Consider the following 6222-nt stretch of genomic DNA (forward strand, 5'->3'; position numbering starts at 1 on the left):
GCTTACAAATAGGTTGAACAGAAGTGGGCCAAGTTCAGATCCTTGACGCACTCCATACTTAATATTTCTGATTTCAGATCTTTATCCAGTTTCTGTTCTCCCTTACTGCTTTCTGTTAATGATGCATGATTTTATCCACTTGGCTGTATGTCCATGATTACCGTAGTTTTCAAGTTTTTCAGTAAGTATGGGTGATTGTGTAAAACGCTTTAGACAAATCCAGGAACATAGCAGACACAGAGTTTCTTATGTCTAATTCATCTATAATGGATTCTATGTGGCTTGCAATGGTGGTTTCTGTAGATTTCCCATTTTGGAAGCCATGTTGTACTGGAATCAGAATACTGGTTTTCTCCAGGAATGTCGTCAAGATACTAGACATGAGCATCTCCAGTATTTTTGAGAAACCAGAGATTAAAGACACTGGTCTGTAGTTATTTGGGTCATTTAAATATCGTGATGAAGGCACAGCAAGATATTACCAAATACAACGATGCTAATTATTTCCTGATGTTTCTCAGGTTGTGAATAGTCTGTAACACTCACTGAAATGTGTTGTGATTCACTCTGTAATTCGACTAAAATCTACTTTCCTTCTTTGTGTGAAGGAAAATTTCTGCTAAATGTCTGTTACTATACATGAGGTGAGACTGTAACTGCTTCTATGCTTAAAAAGTAGACGAGTTGTTGTCAAAACTATATCAACAAAGTAATACCACTAACTGGCTGGCAGCAGATAAATCATGGCTGCACATATGTTATCCACGACCTTATATACCGAGCGAGGTGGCGCAGTGGTTTGCACACTGGACTCGCATTCGGGAGGACGACGGTTCAATCCCGTCTCCGGCCATCCTGATTTAGGTTTTCCGTGATTTCCCTAAATCGTTTCAGGCAAATGCCGGAATGGTTCCTTTGAAAGGGCACGGCCGATTTCCTTCCCAATCCTTCCTTAACCCGAGCTTACGCTCCGTCTCTAATGACCTCGTTGTCGACGGGACGTTAAACACTAACCACCACCACCACCGACCTTATATGTTAGCTGTCGAAGAGTGTGGATTCCATTGTGGTGCAGCCCAACCTATGAAGGTCTGTAATGATCTCGATATCAACAGGATAATAAGTCACAATCTCTCTTCCTTCTTTCTGTTAAAATAGAAAAATCAAAATCAAAACTACTTAGTGATGAAGATGAGATGTCATTATTTATAACTTGTGCTGCTACGTTCTCACAGAAATATGAAAGTGAAGATTTCAAAATGAAACACCTTGTACATTAGTCAATATAGACGCAGAAAAATCCGTAAATGTAGTTCTATTTTTTGGCATCTGCCATTTTTCATATCCAACCAGAAAAGAATTAAGTAGAATGCCGCAAACTTTTAATGGAGTCTATCCACAGCAAACTCTCAAGTTAATTTATTCTTCTCTTTTAGTTCTGTATAAGAAATGTGCTTTCTACTAATTGTATGAGGTTGATAACAAATAATTGCTTGCCTTTTATAATGTCAAGTACAGCTGAGGGAAAAATTTGTATAAATTTGGAGTTTTCTGGACATGGATCATTAAAATAACATGAGAAACCAACAATATACCTACACTGACCAACAGCAATTCATTTTTGCTATCCTGCAGTGTTAAACAGTACGCTAACATGCACAAATTCCCTATCGCAGAGGATTTTTTCCCTTGACTCTTGCCTTGCAACTTTTTTTCCTCTGCCCTTCAAACCGCTACCCTTCGTTCGACTTCGACCCAATCTATCTCCAGATGAGCACGTATTAATGGTTAACCTTAACCAGATGTACGCAAACATCGCAGTACCCACATCCTGCGACACCTCACTTTAGTGAAAACTAACCCTTATGCAGAGACGGCAGTAGACCTCTTGAGTTGGCCATCATGCCGGTGTGGGCATGGAGGGGCTCCACCTCTTTCTACATTGTATGAAACACTTTTTTGTTCTTTTAGCTGTATTTCACTCAGAGTAATGGTCTAAAAAATATCTAACAGTAAGCCACCCACTCTCAAACTTTTTCACTACAAGATTAGTAAATTTGATAAATAGCAACATTTCATAAATACTCTTATGAGGTATGAAAAGGTAAATGGTTTATTAAGAAGCTAAGATGGTACATTACCTCATGTAGGCTACAAAAACCAAATATTTTAACAGTATACTTCCTTCAATATCAATTGAGAAAGAGTACGGAACTAAAAAAAATCGTGTGAAGTGAAAAGTTGCCATTTCTTTTTTCATGCGCAAAGTAAAGCTTTTAGCGAAAAAATTACAAACTCAGTTGCCTCGCTGGCATAGCTCCTCCTGAAATCATGTGTGAGCTAGCTGCGAGATGTGGGAAAATTAAGGCCACAACGAAGGAAGCCCATCCACTATATGGTCATCAGCCCACACATCCTAGGCTCAAATCAAGAAAGAGCTTCTTGACAACTACTGAGACTCTCATCAAGAATCCACATACGGCAAGGATCTTGTGATGGCGGGAGAAATGTTGATATTTGGGAGAATAGATGGCTCCAAAGGAAGAACTTCCCCCTGAACATTTCGAGAAGAGGTTAATATGAAGGTCTCTTAATAGCACTCTGTCTTCAGGCCACAAGTGGACCATCGGAACCATCCAACCGCCGTGTCATCTTCAGGTGTGGATGTGGATAGGAGGGGCATGTGGTCAGCACACCACTCTCCCAGTCGTTATGATGGTTTTCTTTTACCTGAGCCGCTTCTGTTTGGTCGAGTAGCTCCTTAATTGGCATCACAAGGCTGAGTGAACCCCGAAAAATGGCAACAGTGCATGACGGCCCGGATAGTCACCCATCCAAGTGCCAGCCGTGCCCGACAGCACTTAACTTCGGTGATCTGACGGGAACTGGTGTATCCACTGCGGCAAGGCTGTTGCCTGGTCTCTCAATAGATTATGATAAAACACAACAAGATGCAAGACAAATCTGCGGACTTGGGGTTTCTCTGTGGACTCGGTTCTTTGCCATTGTGGTGTTGAGCATACTAACAGCCATTTCCTTCAGCGTTCCTCATCACCAACCACCTGCACCATGCAAGACCTTATGCGAGCTGCACCAAATTCACTTGAAGTGTCCAATTTTTGGTCTTCTTTTGTGTAAAATTATGTCGGCACTTATGTTTTGATGTTGCTGTACTTTTGACACAATAAAGAAATAAGTAAAAAAAAATAAGTTAATAAGACCATGTGTAGTAGTCTTACATACCAACAAGTCCTTTTACAATGTGAAAATTGCCCCTTGCGCCATCCCAGCACAGCACACAGTGTGAGCACTTAGGAAGTCGGCGTGTACCGCCTAGCAGCAGGCCGGGCCAGTACAACGCATACTGGTGCGTTCATGTATGTCCTGTGGACTCAGCTTTAACGTACAGCTCAAATTATCACTTGTGTAAATATGTCACTGTCACATGGAATAATATCACTGCCATAAGTAAGGCAGTTCCCTTTAGTTTATTTATTTAGTTTTATGATTGTCTACTGTCTTAAAACAAGCTGCTGTGTATTGACATAGTTTTGTGTATTGTGTACCATAACCTTTAAATGTTTAAGGAAGTAACATTTCAAAAGTAGTTTTGGTTCATTTTAAACATATTGATATATAGAATTTTAGAACATGTTTTTTGCTCGAGTATCATGTCGTTTTTGGAAACCCAGAATCTACTATGTAGGAATCAACATGGATTCCGGAAACAGCGATCGTGTGAGACCCAACTCGCGTTATTTGTTCATGAGACCCAGAAAATATTAGATACAGGCTCCCAGGTAGATGCTACTTCTCTTGACTTCCGGAAGGCGTTCGATACAGTTCCGCACTGTCGCCTGATAAACAAAGTAAGAGCCTACGGAATATCAGACCAGCTGTGTGGCTGGATTGAAGATTTTTTAGCAAACAGAACACAGCATGTTGTTATCAATGGAGAGACGTCTACAGACGTTAAGGTAACCTCTGGCGTGCCACAGGGAAGTGTTATGGGACCATTGCTTTTCACAATATATATAAATGACCTAGTAGATAGTGTCGGAAGTTCCATGCGGCTTTTCGCGGATGATGCTGTAGTATACAGAGAAGTTGCAGCATTAGAAAATTGTAGCGAAATGCAGGAAGATCTGCAGCGGATAGGCACTTGGTGCAGGCAGTGGCAACTGTCCCTTAACATAGACAAATGTAATGTATTGCGAATACATAGAAAGAAGGATCCTTTATTGTATGATTATATGATAGCGGAACAAACACTGGTAGCAGTTACTTCTGTAAAATATCTGGGAGTATGCGTGCGGAACGATTTGAAGTGGAATGATCATATAAAATTAATTGTTGGTAAGGCGGGTACCAGGTTGAGATTCATTGGGAGAGTGCTTAGAAAATGTAGTCCATCAACAAAGGAGGTGGCTTACAAAACACTCGTTCGACCTATACTTGAGTATTGCTCATCAGTGTGGGATCCGTACCAGATCGGGTTGACGGAGGAGATAGAGAAGATCCAAAGAAGAGCTGCGTGTTTCGTCACAGGGCTATTTGGTAACCGTGATAGCGTTACGGAGATGTTTAATAAACTCAAGTGGCAGAATCTGCAAGAGAGGCGCTCTGCATCGCGGTGTAGCTTGCTCGCCAGGTTTCGAGAGGGTGCGTTTCTGGATGAGGTATCGAGTATATTGCTTCCCCCTACTTATACCTCCCAAGGAGATCACGAATGTAAAATTAGAGAGATTAGAGCGCGCACGGAGGCTTTCAGACAGTCGTTCTTCCCGCGAACCATACGCGACTGGAACAGGAAAGGGAGGTAATGACAGTGGCACGTAAAGTGCCCTCCGCCACACACCGTTGGGTGGCTTGCGGAGTATGAATGTAGATGTAGATATAGATTTATTCACACATCTAGTTTGAATTTTTTGATGGTGCAAGTATATGTTGCTTGTCATATTTCTGTAGATACAGCTGGAATATCATCAGCTGATTAAAACTTTTTGTGATATAAATAACAACACTTCAATGGCAGCTATGGGGGATTTTAAAATATCTTTCCTTAAACAGCTGTCTAACCTCACTTTTAAAGAGGTTGTGTTGTCACTCCGTAATGTGAGGTATCCACTGTTTTGCACAGCGTTCCCCAGCGGCCCTTCTGAGAGTATAACAGCACATTACTACAGTCTCCTTAAGAGTAAAGGAAATGGTCTCTGGCCTCTAGCAGGTATGCTTGGACTGAGATAGAGTAATCAGCACCTGCACAAACAAAATGTCTAGAAATCTGAATTTTCCCCTGAATTTGGTAGAGAAATGTGAAAAGCTGTTTTCCATAATTGAGGACACATAATTAAAGTACTGACCCGAGGAAGCACTCAAGTAAATGCATACCTCATAACTGATGGCCACTCCTTGCCTTTTCAGTGCATTTCTTGGTGGTAGCTGTAGCAGAACTGACAGGTGAGTTTCAATCTTCAGCTGCAGTACAAGCAAGGAGCACACCTGTGTCGAAGCAAGTTGTGCTGACCCACCTGGATGGCACTTAACACAGTTTTCCCATTTCCTGATTTAAAGTATTCGATATTTTACAGTTGACACCTTGGAACTATCAATGTGTTGCATCAACTATCTACTGTGCCACAAACAAGGTCATTTCACCTGCAGTCTTCTATTACCAAAACTGTGTTATAACCATTTGATTGATCTTTGGTGTGATTATTGTGTGTTAAAATTGGAAATATAAGGGCAGACCCAGTGTTCAAAATCCAAACAGAGTAACAAAGAAAGTTGGACAGTAAATAGCACTAAAAGGATAATTGTCAATTTGTATACAGTTTGCAGAATAGCTTGAGATGGCGATGGAAAAAAAAAAAACATGATTTGGTATCACATATGCAGTTATTATCCTAATAGAAAGTGTCCTGCATTAGACAAGCATCTTACAACATTGTGTGTATCCAAACTTTTTGTTATCACTCATTCTGAAGATTCCTGGTTTCAAACACAAGGCCATATATTATTAACAGAGTGAGTCTCACCATGCATATATTAGTGGTAATAGTAGGAGATTTTTTTTTTGTTATGGTTTTAGGGCACAAAACTGCTACGGTTATAAGCACCCAAAATAGTAGTAGTAGTAACAGCTGTTGTTGCTGTTGTTGTTGCTGTTGTAGTCTTCAGTCTGACAGTTGGTTTGATGCCACTCTCCATGCCAGTCTATCC

General features: G+C 40.8%; 1 pseudogene; it reads right to left on the reverse strand.

The window, feature by feature from the left end:
- Positions 1 to 2798: 2798 nt before the first annotated feature.
- On the reverse strand, positions 2799 to 2916 carry LOC126249961 (5S ribosomal RNA; annotated as a pseudogene).
- Between the last annotated feature and the right edge of the window lie 3306 nt (positions 2917 to 6222).

This window comes from Schistocerca nitens, chromosome 3 (assembly GCF_023898315.1).
Source record: "Schistocerca nitens isolate TAMUIC-IGC-003100 chromosome 3, iqSchNite1.1, whole genome shotgun sequence".
Classification (NCBI taxonomy): Eukaryota; Metazoa; Arthropoda; class Insecta; order Orthoptera; family Acrididae; genus Schistocerca; species Schistocerca nitens.